This window comes from Triturus cristatus, chromosome 4_1, assembly GCF_964204655.1.
Source record: "Triturus cristatus chromosome 4_1, aTriCri1.1, whole genome shotgun sequence".
NCBI classification, from domain to species: domain Eukaryota; kingdom Metazoa; phylum Chordata; class Amphibia; order Caudata; family Salamandridae; genus Triturus; species Triturus cristatus.
This window is the reverse complement of record NC_140585.1, coordinates 840,185,850-840,199,435: the sequence shown is the minus strand read 5'-3', so window position 1 is coordinate 840,199,435 and position 13,586 is coordinate 840,185,850.

Below are 13,586 nucleotides of genomic sequence, written 5' to 3'. Positions count from 1 at the left end.
AAGCCAGGTTCTCCCTGGACTGGAAACAAGCATCCTAGGACCGGTTTTGGGGTTTCACCCCTCTTCAGCCAGGATAGCTTGATTCCAGTGGCATGGAGAGCACGGGACTCACGTCTGAGCATGCCCGTCCCACTCGGGGTGACAAATACAAAAACAACAGGTGATGGACAGAATGCATAACAATGTCATACATTCACACCAGTACAGAGATCTGGGCCTAAATCCATCGTGTTTTTGCTCACCATGCCATTCCAGTTTGAACCCAGCTATATGCAAATCAGTCTTGACCCTGTGCCTCATGGGAACAGTCCAGCCCGAACTGCCAAGCCAGGTTCTCCCTGGACTGGAAACAAGCATCCTAGGACCGGTTTCGGGGTTTCACCCCTCTTCAGCCAGAATAGCTTGATTCCAGTGGCATGGAGAGCACGGGACTCACGTCTGAGCATACCCGTCCCACTCGGGGTGACAAATGCAAAAACAAAAGGTGATGGACAGAATGCAGAACAATGTCATACATTCACCCCAGTACAGTACAGTACTGGAGTGGCATGCTGAGCAAAAGAATGATGGATTTAACCCAGATCTCTTGACTGGGGGTGAATGTTTTGATTTGTTCTGCATTCCGTCTATCAATTGTGTGTCTTTTGCTTTCTCGCCCTATGTGCGCCAGGTATCCCCAAACGTGGGTGCTGGACTCACTGTGCCACTGGAATCAAGCGTTTCTGGCTGAAGAGGGGTGAAACCCCAAAACCAGTCCTAGGATGCTTGTTTCCGGTTGAGGGAGGACCAGACTTAGCAGTTCAGGCTGGACTGTTCCCATGAGGCACAGGGTCAGACTGATTTGCATATGGCCATGTCTGAACTGGGGTGGCAGAGTGGGCTAAAGAACAGTGATGGATCAAACCCAGATCTGTTGACTAGGGGTGAGTGTTTGATTGGTTCTGATGCTCCGTCCATCACCACCCCCTTTTGTACCACTCAATCTTACTGGGCTGATCTTTCATATTTAGCAAACTTTTCTTATAAATGCTACGTCAATTCATCCACCAAACTTTCTCCATCTTATATTAACGATGGAAGCCAGCTATGGATGTCCAGAACAATAACCTGTTGCTTATACTCTTCAAGTACCTGCACTTCAGTATTTGGCTAAAAAATTATGTAGTATCGAAAAAATAAAACTGTGCAACAACTAATGTAAGATGTTAAAACTAAATAAAAAGAGCGGAGCAACAGAAATGCCAACCATCGCCAAAGTATTTTGCACTTGACAGAGTCTGAATTTGCTCAATAATATGTCCCAACTGAGTATCATTCCAAATTAAAACCACACTTTATTGGGCAATATCTTATTTTACAAGAATTGCATTTAAAGTGTCTGATACTCTTCACATACACTCAGTGTTTCATTTATCCATTTTCCAACCAACAAGAGCCTTTCATAGAACGTCCAATGCTCCCCAGTATTTACCACTCCCAGGAATCCTCCTAAAAATATATTTACAAGCCCCTATCATCACAGGAACATCACTTTTTAAGATGTTCCTGTGGCAATAAACCCTTTGCCTTATTTATAAAGCATCATTAAGCCACGTAACTTAATGTGGCCTTGTAACTAAGGCCCCTTTCACGCTACACTTAGCGTAAAATGGGCCATGCAATGGGTGTTGTGGTGGGCGTTCCGCTGCAACACCCATTGATTTGACGGTATCCCCTATTTACCAGGGTGGCGTAAATAGGTGGCAGCGCCAAAATTAAGACCAGGGAAAACCTCGTCTTGGCATTGTGAAGCGAGGAGAAATGGTTAATTTCTCCTTGTTTTTGCTGTTTCTATGTGTGCTGCACTTTGCAGCACACAGTGAAACAGCAAATTGTCATGAATGATTGTTTATGTGTAGGAAGGTGTCACCACATAAATAAATATTTAAAAAATTATGATTTGCAACTTCCATGTGTGCTGCACAATGGAGTACACATGGGAGATTTAAATCGGCATTCTGAATTGTTTATGTGCAGTAAGGGACTCCTTCCTGTACATGCACAATCCTTCCCACCAACGCAGACACCCTTGCACTATGGTTCAAGGGTGCCTGCGTTGGAGCTAGGCAGGTAGATTTAGCACCAGCGCTAGGGGAAACACAGGGGTGCGCATCATTCTTGTGAATGTGGCGCATCCCTACGTTTTCAGAATGGCGAAGTATGGCGTTAGCCACGCTTCACCATCTGTTGTAAATATGTCCAATGTTTGTCAGATACTAGATTCCCTCAGCTGAGATGATGAAGTAGAATGTTTAGTTAACTGGAAGAGGTATGGTCCAGAGCATTGTTCATAGGTGGGTGCATGCTTTCTCCAAGCTTCGAGATTTTCAAAGCCATAATTCCTCTAAACCCAAGACAACCCGGGGAAGATTAGTAGGATATTCACCGAAAAGAGGGATACTGTCAATTCTTACTACCCATCTCCTCTGCTCAGCCTTCCTCAGCCTGTGGCCATCCTCATTGAGGTAGTATAGATTATGCAATGGCTATTAGCTAAACAGCTGTCTATCTAAGGGTGGTGTCTGCTAGGTCAGGTACTCTGGTCCTAACAAACAGGTGCAATTGACAGATGCTGCACCAACATCAAATCAGATATTCAAGCAATGTTAAGTCTAATTACCATTGCCTTGGCAATGTTGTACTGTGGATCATATTTCTGCATCCTTGCTTCAGATGGAGGCTGATTTTAAGGATAAACAGCACAGCAAGGGGAACCCTGTTTTGTGCTTCACAGTTCTGGAAAGATGTTCTCTTGTTTGGTTTACATTTCTTTTCCTCTTGGATTGATCCTATTGGAGTTGTGGTAACTGGGGCGGAGCCACCTCCCCTTTCTTAGGCAGGACACCCTCCTATTTCTCTCCAGCCCTTGGGTGCCTGGTAAACTAACGGGTTTTTGTACTTCCATCTGTTTTTTGTACCTGTATACTTGGACTATTACTTGCCGGCAAGATGTTTTCCTCAGCAGCTTTTTCACACTATTCTTTGCGGCTAGTTTACTCTGGGTTCTGCTGCTTTGACAAGTATTGTGTATATACAAGCTATGTGTACTTGTCAATAGTTTCCTAACTAATGTACATTTCTAATGGTGATGAACATGTCAATATATTTATGGGTTTCTGGCGATTTATAACTTATAATTAGGGAGACATATGCTCATGAACATGCACTGCCTAGCAGAATTTAATGCACAGCCAACATTATCCTACTTCAAGATTCAAGCTTCAACACCAGATATCATAGATGGCTGTGGGGTGCCGCCATAGGCTACCTGCATATTTCACACCCATATTAATTTTTATTCAACACCTGACCTCGCAGACATCTGTAAGGATACCTTTCCTTCCAAATTCTTACTTAAGTGCACAGAACTAATAGCACTTTATCACTCAAAAAAATGATGTCCTTTTGCCTTACTATTGTATGGGAAGTCCTTCATTTAAAAAAAAATGTGGCACCCATGGTACACGCTGACGCCATGAATATGAGACCAGAAAGACATTAATGGGATGCCGTTCCCCAGGTACACTTTCAAACCATCAGGTAGAAGTTATTTCCTAAATACAAACTTTATTTCCCATCCTTTACTCAGGCTCCCACCACCATGCTTCTGGCCAGGCCTATAGAGCTATCTGTCCATGCCCAAAGGGCTGGTCTGACAGGTAAGTGTATGGGCCAGTCTTTTTGACTGTTTGCGGGCTTGTTTTATGGTCTGGTGGGCCAATTGTAGGCCAAAGCCTACAAGACAGAGCAGCTGTCTGGTTTGCTAAAGGCATCTTGGGGGCATTCAGAATGCTTCCCGGGGAATGCATTCTGCTTGTTTTCCATTTCCTGGCTTTGGTTTAGGCTGTACAGCGTGAGTTCATCCCTGCTGTGAAACATACCCTTTATACTGTATTCTTCCACCAGTGATCACTTTCGGTAAACAGGCTTTAAACCTTGTTCGTACCTTGTTACCTTTGTTGTGCATTCAAAGACAGAGGTCAAATGTCAGCCAAGAGAGCTTGGTGTTTACTTTTCTTTCTCTGACTTCAAAGAGTGAGAGGATTTATATGACAATCATGCTGGCTACTGGAGGTGTCATGGAAGGCTAAATGATGATTTTTGTTCTAGCACACAACAAAATGTAAATGTCTGTAATGAACTCTGATGATATTTCAGAATACACTGCACTTAATTACACTCTACTTTACAACACACTACCCCACTCCACTCTACGGCACTCCACTCCACGACACTCGATGCCACTCCATGACACTTTACTTCACTCTACACAACACCACACCATGACACTGTACTCCACTCTACTACACTTCTCCACTCTATGCCACTGCTCTCTATGACAATCTGCTCTACGCCACTCAACTCCACTCTATGCAACTCCCACTACACCACTCTACATTACTTCACTCTATGCCGCTCCAATCTGCTCTACACCACTCCACTCTATGACACTCTGTCACTCCACTTTATGACACTCCATTCTATCACACTCTACCCCATTAATTGACACTCTACTCCACTCAACTCTACGATATTTTACTCCGCTCTGCTTCCTTCCTCTCTATGACACTCTACTCCCTCCAATATACTCCACAACACTCTACACCACTCCACAACCCTCTACGCTACTGGTTCTTAACCTGTGGTAAGTGGACCCCTGGGGTCCTCAAAGCCTACTTGCGACTGCTTAGAAAATTAGTAATACAAATAATGGGGTAACCCGGTGTCCCTCAGAACCTGGGTATAAGTATTAAGTAGAACAAATGGATCTGTTGGGGATTCTCAATTGCTTAGAAACCTCAATGAGTAGAGACTTATTTATAACACATATATCAATAAATGAAGAGAACACACACCAGATTTTGAATTTTCAATAATGTATTCAAAATTAAATATAAAAAAATGTGTAGGGCTGTCACGCTTTACAAATTCAATTGTAGTGAAAAATAGGTGACTGGTGAAAATAGTGAGATATAGGTGCCGATTCTGATCCTGTAAAACCCGGGTACAAATGGTCGTATGGAGCGTTTTCTCTGTACGACTCGTACCCGGGAATTCCACCGTACAAACCAGCAAGTACGATTCATACAGAAATACCATTTCCGTACGAATCGTAAAAAACACCGTACGGCTAAAAAATACATACAATTCCGATCCAGGACAGCGCGTACGCGACGTCCGAACGGAGTCAGGCAGCGTTTTACGGACCAGCAAGTACGATTCGTACCCACAGCACTCCGCACGGCTATATTTTTACGGGAGCCAAAAAGTGCCGGAGAAGCTAAGTACGCCGCGATGCACGAGGAAAAGGGGGCCCGCTTTCACCCACATCGTACGTGTCATCATGTACGGTGCGTACCCCAACATTGCATATGTACGGACCGTACCCCCCACCCCCTGTATGTACGGACCGTACCCCCGGCCCCGTATGTACGCGCCATACCCCCAGCCCCGTATGTATGCGCCGTACCCTCAGACCCATATGTACGTGCCGTACTCCCAGCCCCGTATGTACGCGCCATACCCCCAGCCCCGTATGTACGTGCCGTACCCCCAGCCCCATATGTACGTGCCGTACCCCCAGCCCCGTATGTACGCACCATACCCCCAGCCCCGTATGTACGCGCCATACCCCCAGCCCCGTATGTACGTGCCGTACCCCCACCCCTGTATGTACGTGCCGTACTCCCACCCCAGCCCCGTATGTATGCGCCATACCCCCAGCCCCGTATGTACGCGCCATACCCCCAGCCCCGTATGTACGCGCCGTACCCCCAGCGCAAAGCCATGGGGGTATGGCGCGTACTTACGGGAGTGGGGGTACGGCACGTACACACAGGGCTGGTGTGGGGATACGGCACGTACATACAGGGGTGGGGGTATGGAGCGTACATACGGGGCTGGGGTGGGGGTACGGCGCGTACATACGGGGGTGGGGTTACGGCACGTACATACGGGGCTGGGGTGGGGGGCACATACCCTGGGCACAAGTGTACCCAGGGTAGGGGTCGTACAAAGTTCGCTCTGTACGGGACGTTTTCCATATGCTTGTGTATTCGGAACGCCGGTACGGATTGGACTTGTGCGCTCGGACTTCAGTTTTATGACTCGTACGTAAAACTGTCCGGGGACGTCTCGTAGACTTTTCCCGAGGCGATTCGTATGTATTTTTCCCATACGAATCGTACTTCCCCGTTTATACGGTACTTGTACGATTCGTACGTAAAAAAATACGGATACGAGTCGTACGGGAAAAAAAAATACAGGATCGGAATCGGCCCCATAGTGATTGGTGAGATTGACAGTACACTATGTACAAGACAAATAGACATGTGACACTAAGCTTTGGGAGAAAGGGGGGATTTTGTTTTGTCCATATTATTTAGTCACATATGCTGTAGGATCCATTGGTAAGTATAAACTGTGATCATGAGCAGAGTGCGGTCATATGCAGAAAGTCAACGTTTCGACCCTGTATGTGGCGCAATTGTAAAAGTATCAAGGCAGGTCTTCCTCAGGACCGGAAAAGGGGGGTTGTTGTTTGACAGCCTAGGGATTTACTTAAAGAGCTTGATCAGGTGTGTATTTCAAAAGCAGAATAGTGGTGCAACTATTTAGCTGTTTTGATGGAAGCTTACCAAGGGCAGATGCTTCAATGGATGAAATCTGCCGGTTTGTGTGGATTCTTCTTGTTTAGTATAGAGCCAGGTCTCCGAAAGTCGGTTGGAGCCTAAAGGAAAATGACATGCGCTTACTTCAGTAGCTGCACTAATGTAATATCACACTAAGAACAATGTCTGTAGGAATGTGACATACCTCAAATAATTCTTTACTTGAAATTCACCATTCGGTTGAAATCAGGTGGATTTAGCCATTCAAGTTATTTACTAAAAGAAAATAATGATTCAATGAGTTACTAGTCCAGCTCAGCATGCTGGAGCACTGTCTATATGTTTTTGTACTGACATCTCAGTGTTGTTTGTTTAATTCAACAAAGTGGGCCACAGTATAAATCGTTATGTTTAGAAAATTAAGCAATATTAACAGATTAATAAACTGTATATACATTAAGAGGCTAAATGTAAAATAACATTCTTTTTTTTTAAAGTTCTGTAAATGTGAAGGGATTTTAAATTTGAGACTAAAAATTATGTTAGTATCCTTAGATTAATTCGAGGAAGCAGTGCAAGTGCATCAAACAAAATATAGTATGGATGACAAGTGCCCTCTGTTTAATTTAGAAAAGCTCCATCAGTTCCATGAATTTTTTGTGTGTTAATTAAATAAAATATTTTATCATTTTTGTATTTGCTTGATGAATGCTTGTTTCTGTCTTTTTAGTGTATTGTTTTGCAGTTCAAATAATCGAAAAAACTTTGGCTTGGGTTCTCTACTTCCAGTAATGACTCACTTGGGGTCCACAGATTCCAATAATGATTCAAGAGGGGTCACTGGATTCCAGTAATGATTAAGTCGGGGTCCACAGAATTCAAAAGAAACACTGCTCTATGCCACTCAACAATACTCTACTCCACTTAACTATACAACACTGTACTCCACACCCTTCTCATTTATGTCACGATGAACAGCACCACACTGGTGTACAACATAGCAATACCTGGAAACTACCGGTTTTGCCAATGCTTGATTACTGCTGATTTCCCTGGTATAACCAAAAACATTGCCTGCAGCAAGCACAAATGTATGCGGTCTCCCATTCATTGTAAAATACTTATACAGTGTGTTTTTACAATTTCAAAACTGTCCTAATTTCAAATGTGGGCCACTTTTTAGCTATCTGATTTGGGAATTTGGGCCTCCTTCCGTTTTAACACCCAGACCTATGTTCTATCCCAACAAAAAACAGTGGAAGCTCATTGCCTCACATCACAGCACTCAGTTCTCCCCTGTGCATTATTGTAAATGCAGTGCATGATAAAATTTACTTCAATTACAGCCTTTAGTTTTTAACCCTTGTTGGTGCAGACAGTGCTGTGAATCTCTAGACGCATGTTTCAGGATAGTTGTCCTTCAGTAGAGAGTAAGACACAATTTTGGGGGTGCTGGAGATGCTGCCCAAAGTCTTGTCAGGTCTCTGCAACACTCACTGGGCGCAAGTACGTCAACCAGAGCTTATCAGCTCATTAGCTCAAGGGAGCCTTTTCAAACAAAAACAACGTGGGAGTATACTGCCTCACATCCCAGCACCCAGTTCACCCCAGTGTATTATGGTAAATGCAGTGCATGATAATACTTAATTCAGTGATTGCTTTAATTTTTCACACTTGTTGGTGCAGTCACTGCTATGCAGTTCTTAATTTGTAAAAAAAATAAGTGCCTGGGCTCTCTTTAGGAGGCCACTGCAGCTTGCACCACACAATGCCCCAGAGATACTACCAATGATAGTAACAACACAACTACTAACCATCACACTCCTGCAAGTGTGACTGTTTGGACTATTTCAGGCCCCAAAAGCGATGAGAATGGCTTGGACGGTTGGTTATAGTTTTTTTTATTGTACATTGAATTAATGATTAACTGTTTTTGTGGTCATCTTTAAATTAGCCAAACAGCACCACCTTGGCTCAGACTGTCACAAGCTCTGGTATTGACTATTAATTGCCGGTGCTGAGCACCGGAAACCACCAGCTCAAATTTAGCACTGGTGCTATGTATCTCTAGACACGTGTTTCAGGATAGTTGTCCTTCTTCAGTAGAGAATAACCCATCATTTTGGGGATGCTGAAAATGCTGCTCAATGTCTTCTTAGGTCTCTGTACCACTCACTGATCGCAGGTGCATCAATCAGAACATGTCAGCTCATTAGCTCAAGGGATCCTTTTGAAACAATAAGAGAGTGGGAACACACTTTCTCACACCCCAGCACTCCCCAATGTATCATGCTGAATGCATTGCATGATAACACTTACTTCAGTGGCAGCCTTTAGTTTTTCACCCTTGTTGGCGCAGCCAGTGTTGTGTAACTGTACTCGTGTTTCAGGATAACTGTTCTTCAGTAGAAAGTAACACATTATTTTGGGGGTGATGGAATTGCGACCCAAAGTCTTCTCAGGTCCCTGTACCACTCACTGGTAATCACGCACTACATTTACCATAATGTATTGGGTGACTGGCAACCTACAAACGGTACTTTGCACAAGGGAAGGGGCAACTGGTAAGGTATCAGGACACCCATCCCTGGATGTTGGCATTTACCCAAGAGGGGATGCCCAAGAACAAATAGAGGAACAAATAGAGCATTCTTCACTGTTCCAGGCCGCAAGTGACAACTTACCGTGCACAACCTGTCCACCAGCTAAAGGGACAAGTGATTTCACAACAGAGGAGTGTATTGTAATCGAGCTGAGCAAAGTAGCATGCTTGCGCCTGTGTATGGAAAGACGAAGAAAGATGCAAAAGCATTCCAGTGTCCAAGCACTGCCAGTGAGATGAGCCTGCGAGATGAGCATGTGCCCGCCCTCTGTCTCACCCCTTGCTTCCCAGCATCCACCGGTTCCTATTCCTTTCCTTCCTTCTTCCTTCATCCTGTTTTGCCATTTGTTTATAACAGCTTCTGCCGTGCACTCATTGAGCAGATTTCTTGCTCCTCTCTGAGATGGGGATCCTACCAAAGTTCTCTCCCATACACCATGGCTCCTTTAATGCTTTCCTTTACCAAGGCTGTGGGCAAGTGCAAGAGTTTCAGGAGGAATGACCGCTCTTCAGAGGAGAAAACCCTAGTTAGTGTGGTTACATGTGTTGGCATTTGGCTGACAGCAAGATTGTCTTTTCAGGGCTGAGCACGGCAAGCAGGTGGGTAGGTGGGCGAGCGCTGAGAGGGGAACTTTTAGGGTGGGTGAGAAATTGATGAAGGCTGATTGAGTTTTTAGCACCACTCCTATGTTCAGGAGTTGCTAGTGGGCTGGTTGGCTTTTTGTGCTCACTGTCTTCGACATGTTGGCAACATCTCCTTTACGCACACCATCTTTGTGCCATTGCTGCTTAGAATTGTCTGCACTAAGCTTACCACCATCGGGATTACTGCTAAAGATCAGGGAACCAATCTGATTGATCACTTCTTATACTTAAATAAAGTCCAGATACTTACTTCCTGCTTTGCCACAATGAGAACCATGTTGCAAAATATATTTCTAAGATTGCCAGGCCATAAGTTAGCAAAGAACTGAATGAGTACTTGCAGCAAACGCCCAGGTCATGCCAGCAGTCTCACAGTTAGAATCAGACTCAATAACAGCATCCTTCTTAGAACCCCAATAAATTGTGAACCAACCTACAAACTTCATTGAACTGTAACCTGACATATCAGGAAATTCCAAAATTGGATCAACTACTTCTAAAATGGCAAAACATGTATTAAAGCAAATAGCTTTCAGTTAGGATGCACTCTAAAATGTAACATTAATTTTAATTTTCCTCAAACACAAGAACAGTCAAATCCTGACCAAAACAACCTTGAGACAATATTGGGGTTTTACTTTTTGCATTACATTACCAGCTTCCCACACAATGTTTACTATGACTGCCTTAATAAATACTATCCCTGATGATTTAAAATCAATGATAATTACTCTGAATCTGATTCAATCTATGGAGTAGATTCTTCACCTGAATCATCAGAACATGAATAACAGTTTGATGCTCATGACCCAACTAAGATCTCTCCTGTAAGTTATCTGGATAGCTGTGCCCTTTGAAAGGAGCTAACTGGTCTAGAGAACTTACAGAGACAATAGACAATTATTCATTTCCCAAAATTACCCAATCCTTTGAAGTTGCTCCCTGGTGTCTTTGAGGAAACTAATGAATGACACACACCATCAGTCTACTCAGTGCTCCAAGAGAGCAGTGACTAAAACCCTATAAACAAATGGCTGATATTTTGAGATCCCAACTGTCCTCTCTTTCACAACAAACATTATTAAAAGATAGTAAAAAGGAATTCATAAATATAGTGCTACTCAGAAGCTTGTATTGAATATTCAGAGAGTTCTACAAAGCTTGGAACTCAATTTTGCTAGTCTTTCGAGGTCAAATTCACAACCTAAATAACTTTCCGCAATCCGAAAACAATTGAACTCTTAGCCAATCCTCATACAGTTTCCTTACGGAGCTCATTTTGTCTAATTAATACAATGTGTAGTTTGTTGTTCACATATTCTTATCTGGTTTGTTTTAGCGGTGCCTGTGTCCAGAATATAGGACTATTCATTCTAATGTCAACTATTAGTACATCTGTGGGGTACCACATATCATTCAGTTTGTGAATTTGATCTCTAGATTGTAAGGATAAATTGTACTATTCTCGCTGTATGTTATGATAGCTGCAGTGAAGCCAGGCAATTTGTTTTAAGATGTTTTTAAACTGAATGTTGTTTTGGAATTTAGATGTGTTTATTGGTAACAGCCTTGAGAAAGCCCCATGGGGATGAAGCAGGTCAGCTGTCAATGACATTTATTAAATGGAATATAATACTGTGAAATATTAAAGACATTTTGGATCAACATAAAATATATAAAAATTCAAAATTCATTTTGACTTGAGTTTTCTGCATGCGCACATTCATATCATGGGAAAATTCATATCATGGAACAAATGGACTGGTATTAATATGATTTATTATTGCACACTCAAACCGATTAACTTTATTCTAATAGGTTATCAACTAGCTTTGCTCTTCCCAAATATACTAATTCTGTACTTAAGATCACACAAGATGAAATAATTACGCTAATCAAATAATCATGATTCTCAAAAGCAGCTGGTCCAAACAGAATACAAACTGATGTTATAAAATTAGACCCTAAATTATGGAGCCTATTAGTACATAAACTATTGTCACAAATCCTGCAAAGGGGCTCAATTCCTCCTTTGATGACACACAATTCACAAAAAGGGGCCTAGGAAAAACCATAGAATTGTCGTTTCGTAGTCCTTCTACATTCAGAAGATAAACTTTTTGGTAAATATTTGATGGACATTAAAATGAATGCTATATAAAACACCTTTTAAGCCCAAGTCCATTTTTCAACTGGTCATGTTACATGACAACTTGGACGTTTATCATGAGCAGTTTATATTGGATTTAAAACACTTATACATATCAATTAACAACGCGTGCCACACATGTAGCCGTCAAAATCATTGCTACATACAACTTATGAAAAAGTTACAAAATAACAACAATCTTATAGTGAGACAATCAGATAAAGGAGGGAATGTTGTTTTGTGGTCGCGTAAATTGTATATGTAGGAGGCTCACCTTCAATTGAGTGAAAATGAATGTTATAAAAAGAGCAATATTAACATTGTCAAATCTGCATGGAATGATTATTATGGTAAAATAGTGGCTTGGAAGAGTGGGGGACTGTTGAGTGATGATGAATATCGTTTTTAAAAAAAAGAACATCCAGTCATCCCCGCTCTACATTTCATCCCTAAAATGCATAAAAATGAAACTAAACCCCCTGGTAGCCAATAATCTTGGCCATTAACAGTATAATGGAAAACACTTCACGGTACATAGATTATTTCCTCCAAGAGTGGGTCAAGAGCTTACGGTCCTACCTACAAGATACTTCAGATTTTTTTAGGAAAATTAAGGGAATTGAATGGAGTTCAGATCTAATCCTAATTACTATGGATGTAACTTCACTATACACATCTATTCGTCACCAGGATGGCATTAAAGCCATAGAGTACTATTTGAGCCGTAGACCAGCATATCTTTATATGCATAACAAGATGTTGGTTAACATGGTCACCACATGTCTGGAACAGAATTTTTTCTCTTTTGACAATCAAATTTACCAGCAGACTAGGGGAGTTGCAATGGGGGCCTGCTTTTCTCCCAGCTATACTTGTTTGCATATGGGGCTGTGGGAGGAGCAGGTTCTCATGAGGCAATTAAAAAATACAATAGACCAACATGTACCCTTATGGTTGCGCTATATTGAGATCTGTTCCTGATCTGGAGGGGTTCCGAGACACGTGCTCTCCAGTTCATTGAACAGATCAATGACAACCAGTTGAACCTACAATTCACGGCAAGCATTAGTAAATGTTCTGTGTGCTTTCTTGATGTAGAAGATTACATTAAGGATGATAGTATTGCAACCAGACTATATCGTAAATCTACTGCTGGTAACTCACTGCTGCATGTCACAAGCCATCACCCGCGCCATTTGATTCAGAGCATCCCCTATGGGGAGATGCTATGGGTGAGGCGTATTTGCAGCAGTGAGGAGGATTGCCAAACAGCTCAGGGAGCTAGTAAACAGAGTTTTTAGAAAGAGGTTACACTCCGGAGGTCATAGATAGAGCTATAAACAAAACCAGGCTTCTCACTAGAGATCAGGCACTTGCTATTAGGAATAGTGAACAAAAATTAGGTTCAGATCACCTGGAACCATCTTGTAGAGTGATTTTAACCTACAATAAGCAGCATAGAGCCCTTAGAAAGATAGTAAACAAAAACTGGAGCCTGGTACGAAGTGATCCTATTGTGGGAAAACACCTGTCTAAAAAA